This window comes from Moschus berezovskii, chromosome X (assembly GCF_049115385.1).
Source record: "Moschus berezovskii isolate FMDL1 chromosome X, NW_MosBer_1.0, whole genome shotgun sequence".
Lineage (NCBI taxonomy): Eukaryota > Metazoa > Chordata > Mammalia > Artiodactyla > Moschidae > Moschus > Moschus berezovskii.
In genome coordinates, this window is record NC_142488.1 from 50,520,890 (window position 1) to 50,545,558 (window position 24,669).

The following is a 24,669-nucleotide window of genomic DNA, read 5'->3' on the forward strand; positions in this document are numbered from 1 at the left end:
TTTGAAGATGGAGGGGGACACATAAGGGAAAATGTGAGCAGCCTCTAGAAGCTGGGAGCATGGGATCTCAGTCCTACAACAGTAAGGAACTAAATCCTGACAACAACCTGAATGAATTTGGAGTGGATTCTTCCCCCAGATAACTCCAGATAAAAGCCAATTCTGGGGACACCTTGATTTTGGCATTGTATGGTTCTAAACAAAGAACTCAACCAAGCCCACCAGGATGTCTGACCTACAGAACTGTGAGACAATAAGGTGTTATTTTAAATGGCTAAATTTGTGGTAATTTATGATGCAACAATAGAAAAATACAAAATACATTACATCAACAAAACAATGATGTATGGTGGTGGTGGTTTAGTCACTAAGTTGTGTCCAACTCTTGCAACCCCATGGACTGTAGCCTGCCAGGCTCCTCTGTCCATAGGATTCTCCAGGCAAGAATACTGCAGTGGGTTCAGGGGATCTTCCCAACCCAGGAATCAAACCTGGGTTTTATCAAATTTTCAAAAGTTCAAAATCCATTAACGGTCCAGTCATAGAGCAGGATAGGGAGATGACACCCCAGACACCTCATGGAAATGTATTAATAAATTGGCAAATCTTTCTCAAAGTACACTGAGCAATGCCTATCAACCTCTCCCAAAATGTGGATATGCTGTGCCTTGCTAAAATTTATTGTAGTTAAATAATTATAGTGGTAAGGAAAGATTTTTTTAAATGTCCTTTATAGAATTGCTTATTAACAGTGGACAATTAGAAACAACATGAGTATCTGGTTTGTCAAATACAATGTCCTACGCCCATCGGATGAAATAAATTTTTTCAACATAAAGCCCAAAAGGAATTCTTATAGAACTTTACCAGTTAATTTAAAAATTTATCTGAAAAAGAAAATACACTAGAATAGCCAAGAAATCTGTGGGAAGAAAAGACAGAGGAGCTTGCCCTAGCAGAGATGAAATAATAATTTAAAATTCAAATATTAAAAAAAAAGTATGGTATTGATGCTGGTATAGATTTTAGGACTATTGAACTGATAATTTATATTCAAAATTATATATAGCCTTAGATATTGGTTTTTGATAGATGGAAAGAATGAATCTGTTCAATCAATGCTTCAGTTCAGTTCGGTTCATGCGCTCAGTCATGTTCGACTCTTTGCGACCCCATGAATCACAGCACGCCAGGCCTCCCTGTCCATCACCAACTCCCGGAGTTCACTCAAACTCATGTCCATCGAGTCGGTGATGCCATCCAGCCATCTCATTCTCTGTTGTCCCCGTCTCCTCCCACCCCCAATCCCTCCCAGCATCAAAGTCTTTTCCAGTGAGTCAACTCGTCGCATGAGGTGGCCAAAGTATTGCAGTTTCAGCTTTAGCATCAGTCCTTCCAATGAACACCCAGGATTGATCTCCTTTAGAATGGACTGGGTGGATCTCCTTGCAGTCCAAGGGACTCTCAAGAGTCTTCTCCAGCACCACAGTTCAAAAGCATCAATTCTTCGGCGATCAGCTTTCTTCACAGTCCAACTCTCACATCCATACATGAATATGACCACAGGAAAAACCATAGCCTTGACTAGACGAACCTTTGTTGGCAAAGTAATGTCTCTGCTTTTTAATATGCTATCTAGGTTGGTCATAACTTTCCTTCCAAGGAGTAAGCATCTTTTAATTTCCTGGCTGCAATCAGCATCTGCACTGATTTTGGAGCCCAAAAAAGTAAAGTCTGACACCGTTTCCACTGTTTCCCCATCTATTTCCCATGAAGTGATGGGACCAGATGCCATGATCTTTGTTTTCTGAATGTTGAGCTTCAAGCCAAACTTTTCACTCTCCTCTTTCACTTTCATCAAGAAAGTGGTCAACACCAGATGGTCAACACCGAAATCAGATTGATTATATTCTTTGCAGCCAAAGATGGAGAAGCTCTATACAGTTAGCAAAAACAAGACCAGGAGCTGACTATGGCTCAGATCATGAACTCCTTATTGCCAAATTCAGACTTAAATTGAAGAAAGTAGGGAGAACCACTAGACCTTTCAGGTATGACCTAAATCAAATCCCTTATGATTATACAGTGGAAGTAATAAATAGATTTAAGGGGTCTAGATCTGATATATAGAGTACCTGATGAACTCTGGACGGAGGTTTGTGACATTGTACAGGAGACAGGGACCAAGAAATGCAGTTTCTTGGAAAAGAAATGCAAAAAAGCAAAATGGCTGTCTGAGGAGGCCTTACAAATAGCTGTGAAAAGAAGAGAGGCGAAAAGCAAAGGAGAAAAGGAAAGATATAAGCATCTGAATGCAGAGTTCCAAAGAATAGCAAGGAGAGATAAGAAAGCCTTCCTCGGCGATCAATGCAAAGAAATAGAGGAAAACAACAGAATAGGAAAAACAAGAGATCTTTTCAAGAAAATTAGAGATATCAAGGGAAATTTTCATGCAAAGATGGGCTCGATAAAGGACAGAAATGGTATGGACCTAACAGAAGCAGAAGATAATAAGAAGAGGTGACAAGAATACACAGAAGAACTGTACAAAAAAGATCTTCATGACCAAGATAATCAGGATGGCGTGATCACTCACCTGGAGCCAGACATCTTGGAATGTGAAGTCAAGTGGGCCTTAGAGAGCATCGCTACGAACAAAGCTAGTGGAGGTGATGGAATTCCAATTGAGCTATTTCAAATCTTGAAAGATTATGCTGTGAAAGTGCTGCACTCAATATGCCAGCCAATTTGGAAAACTCAGCAGTGGCCACAGGACTGGAAAAGGTCAGTCTTCATTCCAATCCCAAAGAAAGGCAATGCCAAAGAATGCTCAAACTACCACACAATTTCATTCATCTCACACGCTAGTAAAGTCATGTTCAAAATTCTCCAAGCCAGGCTTCAGCAATACGGGAACCGTGAACTTCCAGATGTTCAAGCAGGTTTTAGAAAAGGAAGAGGAACCAGAGATCAAATTGCCAACATCCGCTGGATCCTGGAGAAAGCAAGAGAGTTCCAGAAAAACATCTATTTCTGCTTCATTGACTATGCCAAAGCCTTTGACTGTGTGGATCACAATCAACTGTGGAACATTCTGAAAGAGATGGGAATACCAGACCACCTGACCTGCCTCTTGAGAAACCTGTATGCAGGTCAGGAAGCAACAGTTAGAACTGGACATGGAACAACAGACTGGTTCCAAATAGGAAAAGGAGCACGTCAAGGTTGTATACTGTCACCCTGCTTATTTAGCTTGTATGCAGAGTACATCATGAGGAACGCTGGGCTGGAAGAAGCACAAGCTGGAATCAAGATTGCTGGGAGAAATATCAATCAATGCTTAGGGCCCTATGAAAAAATACTAATAAGTAATTAGTATTACAGTGAAATGATATTCACCTATGAAGCATACCATTGTTAGAACATATAACTGAGAAAAATATTTACCAAAAAAATTCCCCCAAATTAGAGTTAAATCTATTAAATTATAAAATATTACAAGAAATATAGAAACAACATTTCTAATCTTGGAGTAGAAAAGTATTCTTATGCAAGATTTACAATGCAAAAGCCATAATAGAAACGATGGATAAATTTGAATACACCAACATTGAAAACATCTATACCCCAAAAGACCCCAAAAGCAAAGTTTAAAAATAAAGAAAGTCTGCAAAAAAATTTCCAGCACCGTGGGGTGGGGGTTGGGTAGGAGGGAGATTCAAGAGGGAGGGGAAGTATGTATGGCTGACTTACATTGTTGTACAGCAGAAACCAACACAACATTGAAAAGCAATTATCCTCTAATTAAAAAAAAAACTTCCAATACTTGTAATAAATACTCATATCCAGACTACATAATTTAATAATAAGTCAAACAATTGAATTGGAAAACAGATAAATGATATGAATAGGCAAAATCACAAAATAATGCAAGCAAAGAGCCAACAAACATATGAAAACATTCCTTAACTTCAATAATAATCAGGGAAATGCAAATAAGGAGACGTTTTTCAACCATCACATTGGTACATCATTGAAATGATTAATTAATACCGGCGTGGATAAAAATTTAGGGAAATAGTTATTCTTATTCACTGCTGGTGGAGGTGTAAACTGGGTCTTTTGGAATGGCAGTTTGGCATTACCTATTAAAATTCCAAAATGTGCTGTTTGAGCTACCTATTTTACTTCTTCATATTTATCTTATAGAAATATTTTAGCATATGCATGAAAAATCATGTACACATTTTTCACTGCAGCACTATTAAAAAAAGTACTGTAACAGTATAAGACTGAAAACAATTTATATCTATCAATAGGTGTGGTGATGGTGGTTTAGTTGCCAAGTCGTGTCCAACTTTTGCAATCCATGGACTGTAGCCTGCCAGGCTCCTCTGTCTATGGGATTCTCCACGCAAAAATACTGGAGTGAGTTGCTATTTCCTTCTCCAGGGAATCTTCCCGCTTAGGGAATGAACCCGGGTCTACCATATTTCAGGCTGTCTCCTGCACTGCAGGGGGATTCTTTACTGACTGAGCCATCCGAGACTTACCAATAACTCTAGTACATTCATTTACTGGACTACTGTGCAGTATGTCGGAGAAGGCAATGGCAACCCACTCCAGTACTCTTGCCTGGAAAATCCCATGGATGGAGGAGCCTGGTAGACTGCGGCCCATGGGGTCGCAAAGAGTCGGACAGGACTGAGCGACTTCACTTTCACTTTTCACTTTCATGCATTGGAGAAGGAAATGGCAGCCCATTCCAGTGTTCTTGCCTGAGACTCCCAGGGGCGGCGGAGCCTGGTGGGCTGCCCTCTGAAGCGATTTAGCAGCAGCAGCAGCAGTGCAGTATGTGAAACAATGAGGTCGATTTATACATACTGACATGGAAAGATTTTGAGACCTAGTAAGTGAATACAGCAATTAAAATAATACATAAAATAGAACATCATTCACATTTTTAAAAAGTAAAAAATGAAACAATATTTCTATATGTGTATATAAGAGGAACTTTACATGTTTCTGTTTTGAGTGTTTTGCAACAATGTATTCATTCATGTGGAATCAGTTCAGTTCAGTTCAGTTCAGTGGCTCAGTCCTGTTTGACTCTTCGCAACCCCATGGATCACAGCACACCAGGCCTCCCTGTCCATCACCAACTCCCGGAGTTCACTCAAATTCATGTCCATCGAGTCGGTGATGCCATCCAGCCATCTCATTCTCTGTTGTCCCCTTCTCCTCCTGCCCCCAATCCCTCCCAGCATCAGAGTCTTTTCCAGTGAGTCAACTCTTCGCATGAGGTTGCCTAAGTATTGGAGTTTCAGCTTTAGCATCAGTCCTTCCAATGAACACCCAGGACTGATCTTCTTTTTTTTTTGTTGAGGAAATAACCCTTTATCGCAGGTGTAAATTGCATCCCTGTTGCAATACTGCATCAATATTATTATATTTTTTAAAATCTGTATAAAATATTAGCTGGAACCCCAAGGAAAATCAATTAATCTTTAAAAAGTTCCTTACAAAGTTGACTGTATAAAATGCTAAAACATAATCCATATATACAAAATGCTGCTGTTTAAGAAAATAATGGGACCCAGTTTTAGAATAAAATAACTTTGTACAAAAAAAAGTACTGCATTCAAATCAATATTAAAAAAAAACTTTAAAAAAGAATATTGATTGAAATGTCTCAGTTCAGAAGAATAAAGTGTTTGCTTTTCCACCAACCGAAAGTAGAATACCAGCTGGCCAAGGGACAGGGTCCTACTGTCCCCTACAAAATGTTCTGTGACAGTCATCGCCGAGACGCGTACTTAGCGATCCAGTCCGTCCTGCCGTGTACAGGCTGGGCGGCTGGAGGTCAGGGCAGCAACCCAGGAGTGCTTCTAGGCTGGGTGTGGAAGAACGGTCGCCCAGGGTGAGGTCTCACAGCCTTCAAGGAAGAATAGCCTGGGGAAGGGTCGGGAATAGGTGCCAAGTGGACCCTCTGTAGAGCAGAACTGATTTCTTTTTTCAGAAAGGAAGGGATATAATTTCCAGCCAGTCCACTAGAACTTGTTGAGCTGGAACCAACTGAAGTTATTTTGCTGATCACTGATACAGTCCCTGAAGATTTCCCAGACAAACCAGAACTGGACCATGGATTAGATGGAATAAAATCCTTGCCTGCATTCGGGAGTACACCGTTTCTTATATTTATTCCAGGCAGGTACCGAGAGTGCTTCAGGTAGTGCTGCTTGGCCGCCGACCTCAGGGTGGGCGTGTCGCGCCAGGGATAGGACGTCTGGGTGTGGGCGCTATTTCCGGTGCCCATGGGCTCCGAGGGCTTCAGGTCCAGAATGCTCTCAAATCTGCACAGCGTCTCATCGCTCTGTCTTTTCTTGTTTTTCAGGTCAGTTCTGGTGAAGGATGGACTGAAGTCCGAGTCATCCAAGTCAGCCCACTCATTGGAATCCTTCGTTGACCTGGAAACGAGACCCCACCTTCTCCTACTCTTTGGCTAGATCTCACCATTTTTGTGCTCCAGGCCAGTGAGAATTTTTGCCTGAGGATGCTTGGACGGCAAGAGCAAAGGGCTGGTCTTGTCCTCTGGTAGGTGGTCTGTCCTGGGAGCCTCGGCTTTATAGGGGTACATGAGATGCTGAGGGGGCTGGCTGGCTTGATGCTGTCTGGAGGAAATGCGTGTGTGTGGCTTGGCTGGGGGCTGGACAGGAGGGACCGGCTTTATGTGAGGTGGTGCGGCTGCCTTTTCCAGAACGTCCTTCTGAGATCTTCCTGACTCCTGGAGGCTGTGCGTGGTGCTGTCCAGGGGGTGCCCCACCTGGAAGTAAGGATATCGAAGAGCCTGACTAGCTGTTGGCTGTTTCTTGGGATCCCACTGTAGCATGTCTCTCAGGAGCTGAACTGCTTCGCTGCTGGCATTTGGAATGAGGGTCTTCAAGTTATTGGGCACACACTGGGACCAGCGGAAGTTCATTGCACTTGACAGTTGGTAGCCTTCAGGCCAGTCAGTCTTTTGGGGTGTCCCCAGTACTTGGCAGATTTTGAAGATGGTGTCGATCTCATTGGCTCCGGGGAAGAGCGGCCGCAGGACTGATCTTCTTTAGAATGGACTGGTTGGATCTCTTTGAATCAGGCAAACATTTTTAAAATGGAAAAAGAACAAAAAGCTAACTACAAATTAAAGAAAGGAATGCTTCATGTTGCCATTAAAATTATGTTACAAACATTTTATGACATGACAAATATTCACTAGGTTATCAATAACATGCTATGATATTTTTAATTAGAAAAAAAATATATATATATATATAATGCATAGGGGCTTCCCAGGTGATTCAGTGGTAAAGAATCCGCCTGCCAATGCTAGAGACGTAGGAGATGTGGGTTCAGTCCTGGGTTGGATCTTTTTTATGCTTTCATATAATTTCTGAATAGTCTACAATTTAAAAAATAGAAACAAGAGGTGTGTGTGTATGTGTGTGTGTGTGTAGATGTTAGTTCAAATTAGGACTGTAAAAGGAGTGGAGTTGGCAAGAGAACTAAAGGGGGCTCCAGACTAAAATTAAAGCTAGAGTTGTTAGGTATGTGGGATTTTAGAATTAGGAGTTGGGGAACTAGACTTTGTGGGGCCTAGGAATTAACAATAGAAATGTAAGGGTTAGAATTAAGAGTAGAGACAATGGATTATCAGAATTAATGTAGATGCTGTGAGAGATTGGAATTAAAATCAAAGTCCCTGGCCTGAAAAATTCCATGGACAGAGGAGCTTAGCCGGCTATAGTGCATGGGGTCGGGGAGTTGGACCCGACTGAGAGCGACTGAGCAGGAGCACGCAATGTGGCTCAGTTGAAAAGAATCTGCCTGCCAATGCAGGGGACACAGATTCAACCCCTGGTCCAGGAAGATTCCACATGCCAAGGAGCAACTAAGCCCATCCTCTAGAGCCCCGGAGCTGCAACTACTGAAGCCCAGAGTGCCTAGAGCCTGTGCTTCACAGCAAGAGAAGCCACCACAGTAAGAAGCCTATGCACTGTAATGAGTAGCTCTGGCTTGTCTCAACTAGATAAAGTCAGTGCATAAGACCCAACACAGCCAAAAATAAATAGATAAATAAAAATTTTAAAATCAAAGTCCCTATTAAAAGGCTTTTTGAAAACTATAATGGTAATATTGGTGAGAGTATGGAAATATTTGAATAAACTGGAATTCTTATATATTTCTGGTGGGATCCTAACTACAAATCTCTCCTTAAGAAAAGTCTCAGAAATATGCAAATATTTAATTCCATCAAATTTCATGTTTGTATTTCTTAAATTAAAAAAGCCACAAACATTGAGTCTTGCTTAAATAAATAATTAGCATTACAATGGAATAACAGCCACTCGTTAAAATAGCATTGTGAGTATATTTAATAGGTCAGTCTATCTCAAAAGGGCCTCCATAATGCTGAGATTATACACAAAAGTTTATGTCTAAATATATATATTTGGCAGGCAGTGGATACATTCATCAGATTCTCAGTTTGGGGCATGAACCACTGCTCTGGAGGGTTGGAATTGGGACGAGAGGGTAAAAATACAGTTTTTATTTCCTCTATGTCTCAAGAATACTTGTGGGGGGGTGGGAGGGAAGCAAGAGGGAAGGGATATATGTCTACTTATGGCCGATTCCTGTTGTACAGCAGAAACCAACACAACATTGTAAAGCAATTATACTCCAATTTAAAATAAATTAAAAATTTTAAATTTTAAAAAGAGTACCTCAGATAGTGCTTTTGTCTCTATAAAGTACTGAGTTAATACATGCTTTTAGTTAAAAATTCAAACCTTACAGGAGTATCTAGAGTTTCGAGTCAAAGCTCCCTTCTCTCTTTTCAATTTTATTCTGTACCCCAGAAAAAGCACGGTTAACAGAGGTAACTCCTACCTGATCCTTTTTATTCCTATGCATTCACAGATGTAGATCCTCTATAAGCTCTTTGCCAATTGCACTCTCACTCCAAATAACACCAAGGAGAAAAAGAGAATTTTTTTGAGGACTCACTACGTTCCTGAAGTAAGTGTTCTAAGAGTTTACCCGTGTAAACTCGCTGTGGTAGGCGCCCTCCACACTGTGTCCCCTCTTACCCTCTCGCCCCCCGTTCTTCGCTAGGCAGCTGGAGAGATTAATTTTAAAACATTAGTCAAATCAAATCACGTCACCCTTCAGCGGTTTCCATCGTACCTCGAATCAAATCCAAATTCCTTAGCGACCCTACTATTCTTTATGGTTGGGTTTGCAGCGCCTGGAGTAGCTCAGGCGCTATCGCCACCAAGGCACCCGGTTTCACCGCTGAGGGAGCGCCCTCCCAAGGGGCAGAGGCGGGGTTTCTCGAGCTGGGGGAGGAGCCTCAGACCGAGTGTGAGGAGAGGCGGAGGGGGAGGTTTTCCGCGGAGGGTAAGCGAGGGGAGCAGGTCTGAAACAGGGCCGCGGACTCGGCACGCTCCTGCGGGCCCCGCGGAGCTAGTGCCGCGGAGGTGAGCATCTTCCTCCGGGTTGGGGGGCGGGCTCTGCTCTCGCGGCAGTCCTCGGCTTCTAGCTGGGGTTGTTCCCACGGGACCCTGCGCCGAAGAGCGGAGGTGGCGGCCTCGGGGAGCCTGGGAGAGACTGGTGAAGGGGCCCGGCGGCCTGCCTCAGCCCTCCCTCAACCCCGCCTTCTCTCCCCTCCCCCAGGCCTCGGCCGGCGCCAGTGGTGAGAGCTCACCGCATCCTTGGGGGCAGCCTGGCAGCGGCCGGCAGTGCGGCGAGAGAGTGGCCGACAGTGGGGATGCGAGGTACCGGCATTAGTCGTGGCCAAGTGGCCCTAGAGAGGGAGTAAAGACCGGGTCTTCGGCATTTCTCCCAGGGGTTCGAGGAAGGCGGCCTCAGAGGAGGGGGAAGGTGAGGGGCTAGCAGGCAGGCTTCGCGGGTAACTACTAGGCGTCGTACATGTAGGTTTTGGTATCTAAATGGCACTACACACACACACACACACATATTCATTTCGGCTAATTGCTTCTTAAAAACTTAACAATATGTCTTGTAGATCTTCCTATATCAGGGAATTTAAATTTACCTCATTTATAAACAGCTGCATTGTATGATTGTACTACAGTTTATTTAACCATTTCCCGATTGATGTACATTGGCTTGTTTCCCTTTTGGGGGAGGGAAGGGGCTATTACAAGCAATGCTATAATGAATGGGCTTGTGTGTGTGTGTACATATATTTCATGTATGAGTATTTTTGTAGGAGAAATTCTTAGAAGAGTAATCGCTGGGTCAAAATGTATATGCATTTTGAATTTTAATAGATTTGTCCAAATTGTCTCTTTCCAAAAGGCTATACTAATTTACACTTTTCAATGTTATGTGAGAGTGCCCATTTTTCCACAGTTGTGCCAACACGAATTATCATCAATCTTTGTAATTTTGGTTAATTTAAAGGGCAAAAAATGTTGTGTCATTGTTTTTATTTGCATTTCCCTGATTACTAGTGAAGTTGAACGTATTTTTATTTATCCGATTACAAAACTAAATATCAATAGTCTAAGCAGTAAGCATTTTGGAAATTTAACACGGCCCATTAGCAATAGCAAGAAAAACGAATAAAAATACCTAGAAGTAAACTACAAAACTTTATTGAGGAATGTAATAAAAGAACATTTGCATACATGGAAAAGGGAATACCATGCGTCTGGATAAGAAGGCTCAGTTTTGTAGTGATGTCCTTTTTTCCTGTGTTGATTTATACGATTCATGCAATTTCAATAAATACACGAAGTGTTTGGAATTTAATATGATTCTAAAGTTCATCCGGAAAAAAAGATGGCTAAGAATAACCGAGAAAATATTTTAAAGATAAGGATGGGGTATTTGTACTACCAGCTGTTAAAATGTATTCTAAAGAAACAGTATATAAGTTAGAATAGACAGAATAATATATTAACAATAGGAAAGCCCACAAATCGAGCCAAATTGGATTCCAAGATTTATTGGAGAGACATTGTTGGCTTGACGTGGAAAAACTGCCATATTAAAAGCTTCAAGCACGCACTCTCCCGCCCCCCCCCCCACTCCCCGCCAACTCCCCCTTGGAAGCTTGAATTTTCCAAAGAGGGCAGACCTCTTTGTTTGGAGAAAAGCACTTTATTGGATCTTTTGGCTATGCCAAGGTAAAGCCTCTGGAGTTAAAATTTGTGGCTTTGGAGCTAGAACTAACGATATGAGCTTTTAGTTAGATTAAGATGGATTCAGTAGCCTGCAGTGCGGCGAGGGAAAGAGTCTGAATATTATCTGTCTTAAATTTTTTTTTTCTTATCTAATGGGCAAAAAATGTTATGTCATTGTTTGCATTTGCATTTGCGTGCTTATTGTGAGATTGAACGTCTTTTATGTTAGTCCAAAATAATATGTGATTCGTGGAGGCAGGTAACAATAGATCTATTGCTCCTCTTCCAGAATGGAGTTGGTAATTGGTACAGCTCTGCTCGGAAGCGTGAGAATAAACAGGTTGACTTTTTAAATTTTCCTGAAGCACTAGGCTCTAGACACCTTAGATCGGGGGCGGAGGCAGTTTTCAGGACATGGCCGAGATTTGGCGCTGAGCTGTGTCATCGCGAGGTTTGGCAGCCAGCTCCGCAGTGGGTCGGAAACCTCGTGGTAGGCGAGATCCCTGCAGGACGGGAGGTTCCTCCCTTCCCCTGAAAACTCTCAGTCATTTTCATGGAGCTCCGCCTCTCTCCTTTTTAGGAGCGTTCCCTAAGTCTCGCGAGATCTCGTGTTTCCTAAAGGCGAGGCGCGGGCAGCATCCTGCGGTGAATTCGAAGGTCTCGCAGAGATAGAAACGTACTATCGCGATAGTTCTTAAGACGCATGCGGGAGACGGCGGCGGCAGGTTGGCTCCGCCCCTCGGTTCTTCGTGCGGTTGTGCGTCATTTGCTTTTTGCTTCGCGTAGGGTGAGAGCCGCGCCGTAGCGATTTCAGCTTTGGTGGGAGGAGGGGTCTGGGAAGGGCTGGGCTCAGGCTGTTCCCGTCGGGTTGAGGTTATCGCGGGATCGCGCGGAGGCGGCCCCGGTTCGGCCGCAGACTGCAGTAGCCGCGGAGGCGGCGGCAGCGTCTTCGGCTCGTGCTGTACCTAGCCGGTGAGTTCTCGCGGGAGCGGGGTTACGTCCTCGTGGGATCCGTTGGCGGTGGCGGAGGTGGCTCGGCGTGGGGGGGGCAGTGACTAGGGTCGGTCTGCCTGCTGTTAAGATGGCGGCGGAAGCTGATGTCTGTCCGGCCAGAACCCGGGAGTGAGGACTTGGCTCTCGGCGTTTGTGACGCTTGTCAGGTACCCGATGTTAAGCAGGTGACGATTGGCGAAAAGCCGAGGTGCCAATAAGCCGAACCTAAGGCGAAGACTACCCCTTCTCTAGTAGGTTGAGGCGTCACCATTTCCCGGGCCTCAGCCGCGTGTGGGCCCGCCTTTACCCCACCAATCGGTCAACGCCTCCGTTGTCGCCGCCGCAGTGGGCGGGTTGGGAATGATGGGGGGCAGGAGTCCTAGAGTTCGTTGGGGAGTAAGGTTGGGAGTTAGATTGGGCAGTGAGGGAGAGGGGACCATCCAACGACTATTTGTTTCCTCCCACTACCTTTTTGTGGGCCCGATTTTCCGCTCCTTCGGAAGAGGGGGGACAAATGAATCCTCTACTTTTACTTGAGGTAAGCTCTACTTCCTCAACCCCCATGGTCTTTGAACTAAGGTATGGGAGGTCAAGCTTTGATGCCTCTGATGTATTCTCCCCTAATTGCACCGTCCCATTGAATTTTTCTCTTCTATATGGATATTTGAGGCTCGTATTTAAGAGGGAAAGTCAAAGCTTTTCCCTGTCACCCCCTCCCCGGTCCTGATAAGGCAGGACTTAGCCCAGGTCCCCTAACCTGTCCCGTCCTCCCCCTTCCATCGGTTCCCTTGACACAGACGTTGACCAGAGACCCTTTCCTGTTCCCTGTATTTATTCCATCTTTGTGGATAGAGTCATAGTAGCTTTCACGTTTGTATGACCCTGATCGGAGCACAGGGCACTCATTTCTCCCAACTCTGCCGCTCAACCATGCTTAGGTGGAACAATGAATTGGGTTGATGGTTGGATCATTGCTGTCTTCGTGATCTCTTAGTTTTCGGGCCTGTTAGACCCCCCCCCCTCATCATAACACTCCCCTCAAAAAAAGGAAAAGAAAACTTTTAAAGAGACTGTAGAGAATAACCCTCCAGTAAACCAACTTTTTGCCCTTCTTTCTCAGCCTCCATCCCCTTTGCAAACTTGGGAACCACCTCTTTTCCCTGCCTTGCTCTTGAGTTCCTGTGGCCTTTTGGTCTGGACATCTCTTTGCTGCTAACCACCTCTTACATGTTTCTCATGTAATCATTAAGGATTTCTTAATCCTTCTATTTCCACACCTCACCCCATGCTGTTTTCCTGGGAGCTGAATCCCCTAGAGAGAAAGTAGCCTCTTGTTAGGCTCCACAGCATTTACCCACCTCCATGTGCTAGAAAATAAAATAACTTTGATAGATTATCTCTTGACAATCATTGCCCCATTCTACTCCCATCCCATTCCACAGTTACTGTAGACAATTCCCTATCATTTGTTTCCTATTTAGATTACATGTCCAACATTGTTTTCTTTTAGCCCCAGTGTTGCCTGTATTGAGGAGATAGCAACATTCCCCACTCAAGGGAAGCAGCCTGGTATGATTTGGGTTCACATCAAACTTTGTGACCTTGGGGAAATTACTTTTCAGATTCTCAGTTTTTCATGTGTATCATGGGGATGCTGCTGCTGCTGCTAAGTCACTTCAGTCGTGTCCGACTCTGTGCGACCCCATTGACGGCAGCCCACCAGGCTCCCCTGTCCCTGGGATTCTCCAGGCAAGAACACTGGAGTGGGTTGCCATGTCCTTCTCCAAAGTAGCTCTTAATTGTTGCTAGAATTAAACAACTTATAAAATGCCTGGATTATGATAGGTATACAGTAAATTGTGGTTATTTTTTCTTGGTGTAAGAATACGTTGGCAGATGCATCTGTGTCATATGGTAGTTTTATGACCTGGGAAAGAAGAGGCTTTTGTTTAAAGAAACAGTTAAAGAACTGTTAATTTAGTATATTTCTGGAACTGTTACTTTTTGGTATATTGCTAGGCCAGTCCTATCATTTTTGTGTATTTTTCCCTCCTTACAGGCCAAGCTTTTTATCTCCAATGGCTTATTATGTTTGAATGTGATTTCCACTTATGTTGACCTTCTAGTCTAGGAATTTTAGTGCAGAATCACTATCCTGGAGTGACCACCAGCCATAATGTTCCTGTCAAGAACCACACCCAAGTGTTCTACCTTTTGGAAGGGATGTTTCATCCCTTGCCTACTCCCTTCTTGCATTCCTTCAAAGGTAGTCTGTCCTGTCATTCACCCTATGAAAGTAATGAAATTTGGTGCTGTACTTTTCATAGTAACAGGGAACTTCTGCTAGCTAGTTTTTAAGTGTTCAAATGCTTTTCCCCTACCTCCTTTCTTTGGTCCCTCAGATTAGAGTGGTGGTGGTGGTTTAGTCACTAAGTCGTGTCCTAATCTTGTGACCCGTGGACTGTAGCCTGCCAGGCTCTTTTGTCCATGGGATTCACCAGGCAAGAATACTGGAGTGGGTTGCCATTCCCTTATCAGAGTAGGGATCTGTTATTTGACCTTACCCGAGCAGGATAATTCCTATCTGAGAGGGTTTAGAAAAGTTTGGGGTACCAAGCTTCTTTTCCAAAGTGAATTGCTGACATTTCTTTAATACACTACCTCCTGTCTGTGTTTGCTGGATTATATTTTCCAACACTAAATATAAGTGACTATATTCAGTTTGGATGTAGTTTTCCTTACTTTTAATATTTTAACTAGTCCAGTATTAAAATGAGTGCTTTTTACTAATTACCTTGGATGGATAATGGGGTTAGAAATATGATGGTGAAGAGTTTACATAGTATTAAAATTTTACCATAGGTAACCATCTGGTAATTAACTATACACAGACACTGGTTTTGCACTTTAGTGTGTGCTTTATTTAGTTTGAAGTGCTTTGGAAGTCATATAATTTTCCCCCTTTTTCACTGGAGGACAAGAATGTGAAGAACCCATTGTTCTTCACATTGGGTCTGGGACTTCCCTGATAGCTCAGTTGGTAAAGAATTCACCTGCCATGTAGGAGACCCCCATTCGATTCCTGGGTTGGGAAGATCCACTGGAGAAGGGATAGGCTACCCACTCCAGTATTCTTGGGCTTCCCTTGTGGCTCAGCTGGTAAAGAACCCGCCTGCAATGTGGGAGACCTGGGGTCAATCCCTGGGTTGGGAAGCTCCCCTGGAAGAAGGGAAAAGCTACCCACTCCAGTATTCTGGCCTGGAGAATTTCATGGGCTGTATGTATAGTTCATGGGGTCACAAAGAGTTGGATACAACTGAGCGACTTTCTCACACAGTGGGTCTAGCAGTGATCAGAAATTAAACCTCAATTTTACTTTTGTCATTCAGAACTAGAATAAATATGGGAATGATAATCTAGGTGTGACCTAAAAGATTTAATTTATTCTAGGTTGATCTCTGAGAAGAGAGGAAGGAGTGGCAATACCAGTTAAAAACTTTGTTTAACATTCAGTGACAAAGTTCAACCTGAGTTTCCAGGGTGTTTATCATTTGTCTCCCAGTATGGCCAAAAAGCATGTATGAAGGTGAAAAATAATTTATGTGTTCAATGCTTTTCACAAAAAGTTTAAAATTGTGTTAATGTCAGTTCTCAGCAAAGATAGAAAATTGTCTATAAAATAATCAGTATCCCCTGTGCTTTCATTTGAATTGAGAGTAGTTTTCAGGGGTACCGTCTAAATGCCAGATTAGAAGAATTGCTTTAACTTTGGTTCTGAATTGTTGCTCCTCAAAGCAGTTCCAAAAACAATGCAACTTGATGTGTGAGAGCTGTTGCTTAAGAGGTAATAACTGTGATTGTGTTTGAACATTGATATAATGGTTAGCTCCCCACACCCTAATAAATGTTGTGTATCTCTCCCCGTTTTTTTTTTTTTTTTTTGTAGGTCCTCCGGTAGTCTGACCTGAGTTGGTTAGCACTCCAGAGGAACCAGCAGACCAACTTGGTCAGGAAGGTTCAGGAAGCTGTTGGAGCAGTGTTGGGATTTCCCACCAGGATGAGTATGATTGGCTGTGATTTTAGGTTAGTTTTTGTGGATCTTTGTGGGTAGTGTTTGTGTTTTATTTCCTGGAATGGAGATGGTTGGGGTGTATGTGTTTCCATTCTGTAATTGAGCTACTTTGGTTTCTTCCATTGTCTGGATCTGATGTGGTACTACTGGCTATTTCTTGTGTTTAAGTGGAGCTCACTACTAAATTAAAGTTTAAATGAATTCTATCTAAATGATTTTTTTAAATCACCCTAAGCATCATTCAAAAATAAAATTGCAGGTTATTACATTCTAACCAATTCTTTTTGGGATTTTTCGAACATAGAAAAACTAGATAATGATCCTCCTCTGTACCCATTACTGGCTTTAACAGTTACCAACTTGCAGCCATTCGTTTTCATCTATACTTCTACCCACTGCAGCCCCTTACTGCCTGTCCCCTAGATTACTTTGAAGTAAACCCCTGCTGTTGTTTTCTTTTTATTTGCAAAATATTTGTATTTAAGGGCTTCACTGATAGCTCAGTTGGTAGCTACAGAAGGGATTGGGCTACCCACTCCAGTATTCTTGGGCTTCCCTTGTGGCTCAGCTGGTAAAGAACCTGCCTGCAATGTGGGAGACCTGGGTTCAATCCCTGGGTTGGGAAGATCCCCTAGAGAAGGGAAAGACTACCCATTCCAGTATTCTGGCCTGGAGACTTCCATGGACTGTATTTAAAACATAAAAGGCTCTTTTAAACCTAATTTCAAAAGCATTACCACAACTCAAAAAGTTACCTGATTTTCTAAAATGTCAAATATGAAGCTAGTGTTCAAATTTTAGTTTGTTTGAATCAGGATCCAAAGAAAGTCCTTTTGTCACAAACGATGATTGATATATCTCTGAAATCTATTTTAGTCTGCATATTCCCTCCCTGTTCTTTTTCTTCCCATTTATTTGTTGAAGAAATTGTCCTGTAGAGTTTCCCACCATATTTGGTGATTACATCCTCGGTGGCATCTGACCCATTCTTCCTAGGTTAAAGACCCTGGAGGACCCCATTATAATGGAACAATGGCAGTAATCTCCTGTATCCTAGTTGGAGTTGATACTGCTGGCCTAGGCACTATCCCAAAATAACTAGTCATGGATTCCTTTTTCTGTGGCAGAGTCTGATTTAATTGATATCTGACTTCAGTTCCATGTCTTGGCCCTGCTTTCTGCTCCATGTTAAAAGTAGGCCTCCTTGTGGAAGAAGATAGTGTTTCCTAGATAATGACCTGATTGTGCCTTTAGGGTTTTTCATCATGGTTTCAATTTCCTTGGGTGGTTTAGTTATCTGTATACTATCTTATAATGTTGCTTCTTATTACTTTGATGTTAGTACCTCAGCTGCTCTGACCCATAACGTCTAAGCTATTAAGACTTAGTAATGAGTTCCTCTGGCTATAATAGTTTTGGAAGTGGCAATACTAAACGATTTTTGAGGGCTTCTACTAACATCCTGATTTTTCAGCTATTTACACAGCTGTAGTTTTCTGTTGTTTTTTTCATTTTATTCCTTCTGGTAATGCTGTTCCCCCAGCATAGAGGCCTTTAAACTGTTCATGTCGTTCCTTGTTCAGCATTGGCCATCATAAAATCTACCAATGTCCCTTCCATGGTCAAAACCTGAGAATGGAACTTGGAATGGAATGGAAGCTAGATTGTGTCCAGCCAGCCTTTGACTTAAGCACAAGTCGGGGAAGAGCAAAGCCGCTTGTGCTTACCTTTTTTTTTTTTTTTCAGTTTATTTATTTAATTTGTTTATTTTAATTGGAAGCTAATTACTTTACATTATTGTATTGGTTTTGCCATACATTGACATGAATCTGCCCTGGGTGTGCGGTTACAAGTTGAAGGGACAGAAAAGGTTTTCTGAGATATTGATTGAGATGAAATATAATTGTGAATCACCAGTGCTGTGGTTCATGAGTTCAGGCTTTTTGGTTCTTTGTTCATTAATGGAGAAATCAAATCCTTAGTTGTAAATTGACTAAGTATTAAAGAAGTGATTTTTTGGGAATTACAGTGAAATCCATTTGTTCAACAAAATAATTTGAGCACATTGTATATAGTGATTAAATATTTACCCTTGTTCTGAGTTTTCTGTAGCTAGGAAGTTTGAACAATATCCCTTAAACCTTCTAATCCTGAGTTTGTGAAACTAGGATAACTAGATTTTGTGGACAGAGCTTTGCACACAGTAGGCATTTAGATATTTGAATTGTTTCCAGAGTTACAAGTTTACAATAGAAATTCTGTTTCTTTTACCTCCTTTTGTTGTGTTTTTCAACCATGGATTCAAAGTATTTCTGAAATGCTAAAATTGGCTGCTTTGAAAACATTTGCCCTTCACATTACATGTTACCTCTCGAAGTTTGATTAAATTGTTAAAATCTGATATGTAATTGTAACAATATTTGGCTACTTTACAATGATCTCACTATCTGTAAAGTTGATAGTCACAAGCAATTGGGTGTTTTGCTATATTGTTCTCTGACTCGTTTCCTCAATGACTGGTTGCCAGATGTTTCTATGTTAATGCCAGGGATAACTCAGCTCAGAAGATTCTTTGGAAGCCCTCTCATTTGATGTGTCATAGAGGTTGAGTTGCTAAAACTTGATGTACTTGTTGACCAGCTTGGTTATAGAAACACTTTTAGTTAGTGAAGGAGTGGTTCTCTCTGAGTAAAAAACAACTGTAGGTTTTCTTTGGGCTGTTAACGTGAGTAGTTTCAACTTTAGTTCTAAAAAGTTGGCAGTGGTGACATGGGTTGGTTCTAGAATGTGATTTTACAGAAAACTGGAATTTCTTTCAGCTTCTTATTAATGTCTCTTTAAATGGAGATTGATATTGTAGATTGATTTAGTTTGGATTGCTGACTGGACTAGGTGAATAAGAAAATTGTTTTTCAGCTCCAAGATTCTGATTGTATCATCTTAGATGATGAAAGGAAGCAGTTTCTCCTTTTCGTTAATCTTCAAGTAGTGACTAAAAGAGACTAGGAGTAGAGATGCAAATTATTCTGGAATGACTTTTTAGTATAATTTAGATTTTAAAGATTGGTAAGTGTGAACATAATGCCATGAATTTATGTACCATCTTTAGCATATCACAGATTTTAAGTCCTTGTAATTAGGTACCAGAGATAATTGCTCTGGAAATACTTGGGTGTATTGTAGTTCGTGGCTGCTTATATTTTGGAACACGTTCGGAAGATTGCTTTAATGATTACCTTACTTGCTACAATTGTTTTCTTGTTTTCCTGTCTTTATAGAGGTGTATTTTCTCCTGGTCTTTTTTTTTTTTCTGGCCACACCACAAGGCTCACAGGATCTTAGTTCCCTAGCCAGGGAACCTGGGCCCTTGGTAGTGAAAGCACAGAGTCGTAACCACTGGACCACCAGGAAATTCTCATCTTCTGGTCTTTGCCTTTTTTTTTAAACTTCCACTGCTGCTGCTGCTAAGTCACTTCAGTTGTGTCCAACTCTGTGCGACCCCATAGACGGCAGCCCACCACCAGGCTCCCCCGTCCCTGGGATTCTCCAAGCAAGAACACTGGAGTGGATTGCCATTTCCTTCTCCAATGGCAAGAAAGTGAAAATGAAGTCACTCAGTCGTGTCCGACCCTTAGCGACACCATGGACTGCAGCCTTCCAGGCTCCTCCATCCATGAGATTTTCCAGGCAGGAGTATTAGAGTGGGGTGCCATTGCCTTCTCCAGACTTCTGCTAATTCTTTATTACTGCATTCTGTTGATTGAGTTCTAATAGGTGGAAAGGTCTTTCAGCACAGTGATTAGGAACCCAGACTCCCGGATTCAAGTTCTGACTCCCATTTCTTACTAGCTGAAGTTTAGCTAAGTTACTGCATATAAAGTTCATAGAACAGTGGTTCACAATCACCTGGAGGGCTTGCTAAAAACACAGATTGCTGGGCCTCACCTCCGGAGTTTTTGATTCTGTAGGTCTGGGAGTGGGGGGCAATATTTTGCATTTCAGACAAGTTCCCAAGAAGGTGGTGGTATTGATGGTCAGTGAACAAATGGAATATAACAGTGCTTGGCAACAGGTGTTAACTCTTCAGAACTGCTTTCCCAGCCCCTGAGTAAAACACTTGACTCTTCAGTGCTGATTAGTATTGCCTTCAGTTTAGAGCGGATTTGGAATCCTTCATTGCAGAGGTTCTCAAAATGTGGTCCTCAGGCTCCAGCCCAGTTTTGTTTTAAAAGTGTGTTTTGACTTAATTGAGGTGTCTTAGACTTTTATTAATAGCTTTATTGAGGTATAATTCACATACCATATAATTCATCCATTTAAAATATGTTGTTGTTTAGTCACCAAGTCATGTCTGACTCTTTGCAATGCCATGGACAGTAGCCCACCAGGCTCTCCTTCCTTAGCAACCACTGATCTATTTTATGTCTCTAGATTTGCCTATTCTGGGCCTCATACAAAATGGAATCTTAGCATATGTAAGAAGCTTTAATGTTTTTAAAGTCTTTTCCCTTTATTGTGAAAAATAGAAAACAAATATGGAAAACCGCCTCAAAACAAATTTATGTTTTAATAAATATCTTAAAGTGCTTTTGTTACTACCACCCAAGTCAAGAAATAAAATTTTGCCTTTCACCCATAGAAGCCCTTCCATGTGCCCATCCCCATCACAGCATCCTGCCTCAGTCTGGAAAATAACTGCTATTCTGACTTCATAGTAGTCACTTCTTTGCATTCTTTTATAGTTTTAATCATACAGGTATGTGTCCCTGGACAGTGTGATTTACTTTGTTCATTTTTTAAAACTCAACAAGTTTGTCTTGTCAAGAAGTATCTGTATCTTCTCTTTCTCCTTTTTCTTTATACTTTCTATTGAAGAACTCAGGCCATTTGACCTGTAGAATTTCCCACAGACTGAAATTTGTTGACTGCATACTTAATATAGTTCAGCATGTTCTGTCCTCTGTATTTCATGTTAACAGCCACTGCTGCCCAAAGCTTAGATTCTTGGTTAATTCATTGGGAGTTGCAAAATGGTGTTTTAACTCTCTCATTTTGTTTTCATATGTTGGCTGGTATAATTTATAGTTTATTTAAGAAAGGCAAAATAAATGCTTGGTTTTTAAATGTTTTTCTGGAAATTTCACTAGTTCTGTCCCTTTGGACAAGTTAATTTAATAGCCTATCAATTGCTCCATCTGGGGAAAATACCTTATTTGTAGGTTTTAAATGTGAAAATACAAGGTGTAGGTATATTCTGTAGGTGGTTATATGGTAATTTATTTAACATACTATTTCACTTAATTCCTCTAACAGCTCAAAGATGGGCAGTCATGGTGGTGAACTCATGGTCAGTAAGCAAAGCCTATCTGGATCCTTCAGGCCTGTGGTTGAGGAGGAATGGTATTCTTTGATCATTTGGAGGCTAAGTCTCTGGTCAGTGATAACTGAATTTTCCACCAGAGTAGTTTTTCATGTTGCCAAGCCTTTGGAGTCACATTCGTACCCTCTGGGGAGTCTTACCCAGTTCTGTGGTGATGTGGAATACATTGATTGCCTTGATCTCCCACCCTCCAGCTACATAGCCCCCTACTTACTGTTTTAGTTTGTTCAAGGTTCTGCTGTAACCTTAGTAACTCTTGAGTCTTCCTAATGGTCATCACTGTTAACATAGTTGAGTAGCACTTTTACCATTTCATATATTATATAGAATACAGCATATGGCACATGGTAAATGCTCAATAAACTAGAAACCATTGTTGATTTCTTTGTTGTTATTGTTAATATTATACCTTCTTTTTCTCTCTCACATCTTACCTCTCTTCAGCTCAACAAACATTGCTGTTGCTGTTCAGTCGCTCAGTCATGTCCAACTCTTGCGACCCCACGGATTGTAGCCTGCCAGGCTCCTATGTCCGTGGGATTCTCCGGGCAAGAATACTGAAGTAGGTTGCCATTTCCTTCTCCAGGGGCTCTTCCCAACTCAGGGATTGAACCCACGTCTCCTGCATTGCAGGCAGATTCTTTACCACTGAGCCAGCAGGGAATTATATCTTCTTTTTCTCTCACATCTTACCTCTCTTCAGTTCAGCAAACATTCACTGAGTGTTTCTAAGTACAAGGAGCTGGGAACATAAGGTGAATGAGAGTTAATTTCTGCCCTTGAGAAACTTATGATCCAGTTTAGGACTGTATGTGAAATCATGTTTAAAATTCTTGGGGTTTTCCCTTGTGTTATCATTTCTTTCTTTGCTTTATCTGTGAATGTCTATTATTTTTCAAAACCCTCCTTACCTCTGTATCCCTTCCCAGCCTTTGAAACTGCTGATAGGCAAGAAAGCCTACAATTGTATTCTTGGAATACAGGCTAATATCAAGAAAACCTTTGGGCCAAGATTGGATTTCAAAAGTGATATGTGTTTGATACTACAATATCAGTTTATGGTCTTTAGATGAACCTACACCAGCATCTGTCCTATTGCTTTAACTGTCTTCATTTTGCCTTCTCCCTTCTGTTTCCCTTCCCTGTACCACCCCCAAGATGTTTGCTACATAAAGAAAGAGGCTCCTATACACAGTTAGTGATCTATCAAGTATGTAAACAGACAGCTTCATATAAACTAGGTTTTGAGTGGGCCTAGGGTTCACGACCAAGATAATCACGATGGCGTGATCACTCACCTAGAGCCAGACATTTTGGAATGTGAAGTCAAGTGGGCCTTAGAAAGCATCACTACGAACAAAGCTAGTGGAGGTGATGGAATCCCAGTTGAGTTATTTCAAATCCTGAAAGATGATGCTGTGAAAGTGCTGTACTCAGTATGCCAGCAAATTTGGAAAACTCAGCAGTGGCCACAGGACTGTAAAAGGTCAGTCTTCATTCCAATCCCAAAGAAAGGCAATGCCAAAGAATGCTCAAACTACCGCAGATTACTCATCTCACACGTTAGCAAAGTCATACTCAAAATTCTCCAAGCCAGGCTTCAGCAAAATGTGAACCGTGAACTCCCAGATGTTCAAGCAGGTTTTAGAAAAGGCAGAGGCACCAGAGATCAAATTGCCAACATCCGCTGGATCCTGGAGAAAGCAAGAGAGTTCCAGAAAAACATCTATTTCTGCTTCATTGACTATGCCAAAGCCTTTGACTGTGTGGATCACAATCAACTGTGGAACATTCTGAAAGAGATGGGAATCCCAGACCACCTGACCTGCCTCTTGAGAAACCTGTATGCAGGTGAGGAAGCAACAGTTAGAACTGGACATGGAACAACAGACTGGTTCCAAATCGGAAAAGGAGTACGTCAAGGTTGTATACTGTCACCCTGCTTATTTAACTTGTATGCAGAGTACATCATGAGGAACGCTGGGCTGGAGGAAGCACAAGCTGGAATCAAGATTGCCGGGAGAAATATCAGTAACCTCAGATATGCAGATGACACCACCCTTATGGCAGAAAGTGAAGAGGAACTCAAAAGCCTCTTGATGAAAGTGAAAGAGGAGAGTGAAAAGGTTGGCTTGAAGCTCAACATTCAGAAAACAAAGATCATGGCATCTGGTCCCATCACTTCATGGGAAATAGATGGGGAAATAGTGTCAGACTTTATTTTTTTTGGGCTCCAAAATCACTGCGGATGCTGATTGCAGCCATGAAAGTAAAAGACGCTTACTCCTTGGAAGGAAAGTTATGACCAACCTAGATAGTATATTAAAAAGCAGAGACATTACTTTGCCAACCAAGGTCCGTCTAGTCAAGGCTATGGTTTTTCCCGTGGTCATGTATGGATGTGAGAGTTGGACTGTGAAGAAAGCTGATCGCCAAAGAATGGATGCTTTTGAACTGTGGTGCTGGACAATGCTCTTGAGAGTCCCTTGGACTGCGAGGAGATCCAACCAGTCCATTCTAAAGGAGATTAGTCCTGGGTGTTCATTGGAAGGACTGAAGTTGAAACTCCAATACTTTGGCCACCTCATGCGACGAGTTGACTCACTGGAAAAGACTCTGATGCTGGGAGGGATTGGGGACGGGAGGAGAAGGGGACGACAGAGGATCAGATGGCTGGATGGCATCACCGACTCAATGGACATGAGTTTGAGTGAACTCCGGGAGTTGGTGATGGACAGGGAGGCCTGGTGTGCTGTGATTCATGGGGTTGCAAAGAGTCGGACACGACTGAGAGACTTATTCTTATCCATAAAATGGTATTCATAAAGCCTGCCTCATAGATTGCTCTGAGCATTAAAGTGAGATGATATATTTTAAAATGTTTTATATAGAGTACCCTACAAAGGTAAGGCCATTATAATTTATGTAAATACTTAATATCTGTGTTACTTGGGGCAAATTACATCATCACTGAGCTAGTTTCCTCACCCTTTACATCCTTTACATTCACTCAACAAATATTTGAGAAC

At 42.0% G+C, this 24,669-nt stretch overlaps 1 protein-coding gene and 1 pseudogene across 18 annotated transcripts in view; one reads left to right on the plus strand and one right to left on the minus strand.

Moving 5' to 3' along the window:
- Window positions 1-3,649: 3,649 nt before the first annotated feature.
- LOC129563877 (serine/threonine-protein kinase ICK pseudogene) lies at window positions 3,650-9,223 on the minus strand (annotated as a pseudogene).
- A 175-nt stretch (window positions 9,224-9,398) lies between these two features.
- Window positions 9,399-24,669, plus strand: part of HUWE1 (HECT, UBA and WWE domain containing E3 ubiquitin protein ligase 1) — a 168,051-nt gene continuing 152,780 nt past the window's right edge. For 12 of the 18 annotated variants that reach the window (XM_088834058.1, XM_055437963.2, XM_088834067.1 and 9 more), the window contains exons 1-2: window positions 11,989-12,167; window positions 16,135-16,271. The gene's annotated coding sequence lies outside the window, so the exon portion shown is untranslated. Of the gene's footprint in view, window positions 9,522-9,717; window positions 9,819-9,905; window positions 9,925-11,988; window positions 12,168-12,243; window positions 12,356-16,134; window positions 16,272-24,669 lie in introns of those variants that run through there. The other 6 variants (XM_088834059.1, XM_088834063.1, XM_088834061.1 and 3 more) reach the window with 6 other exon arrangements.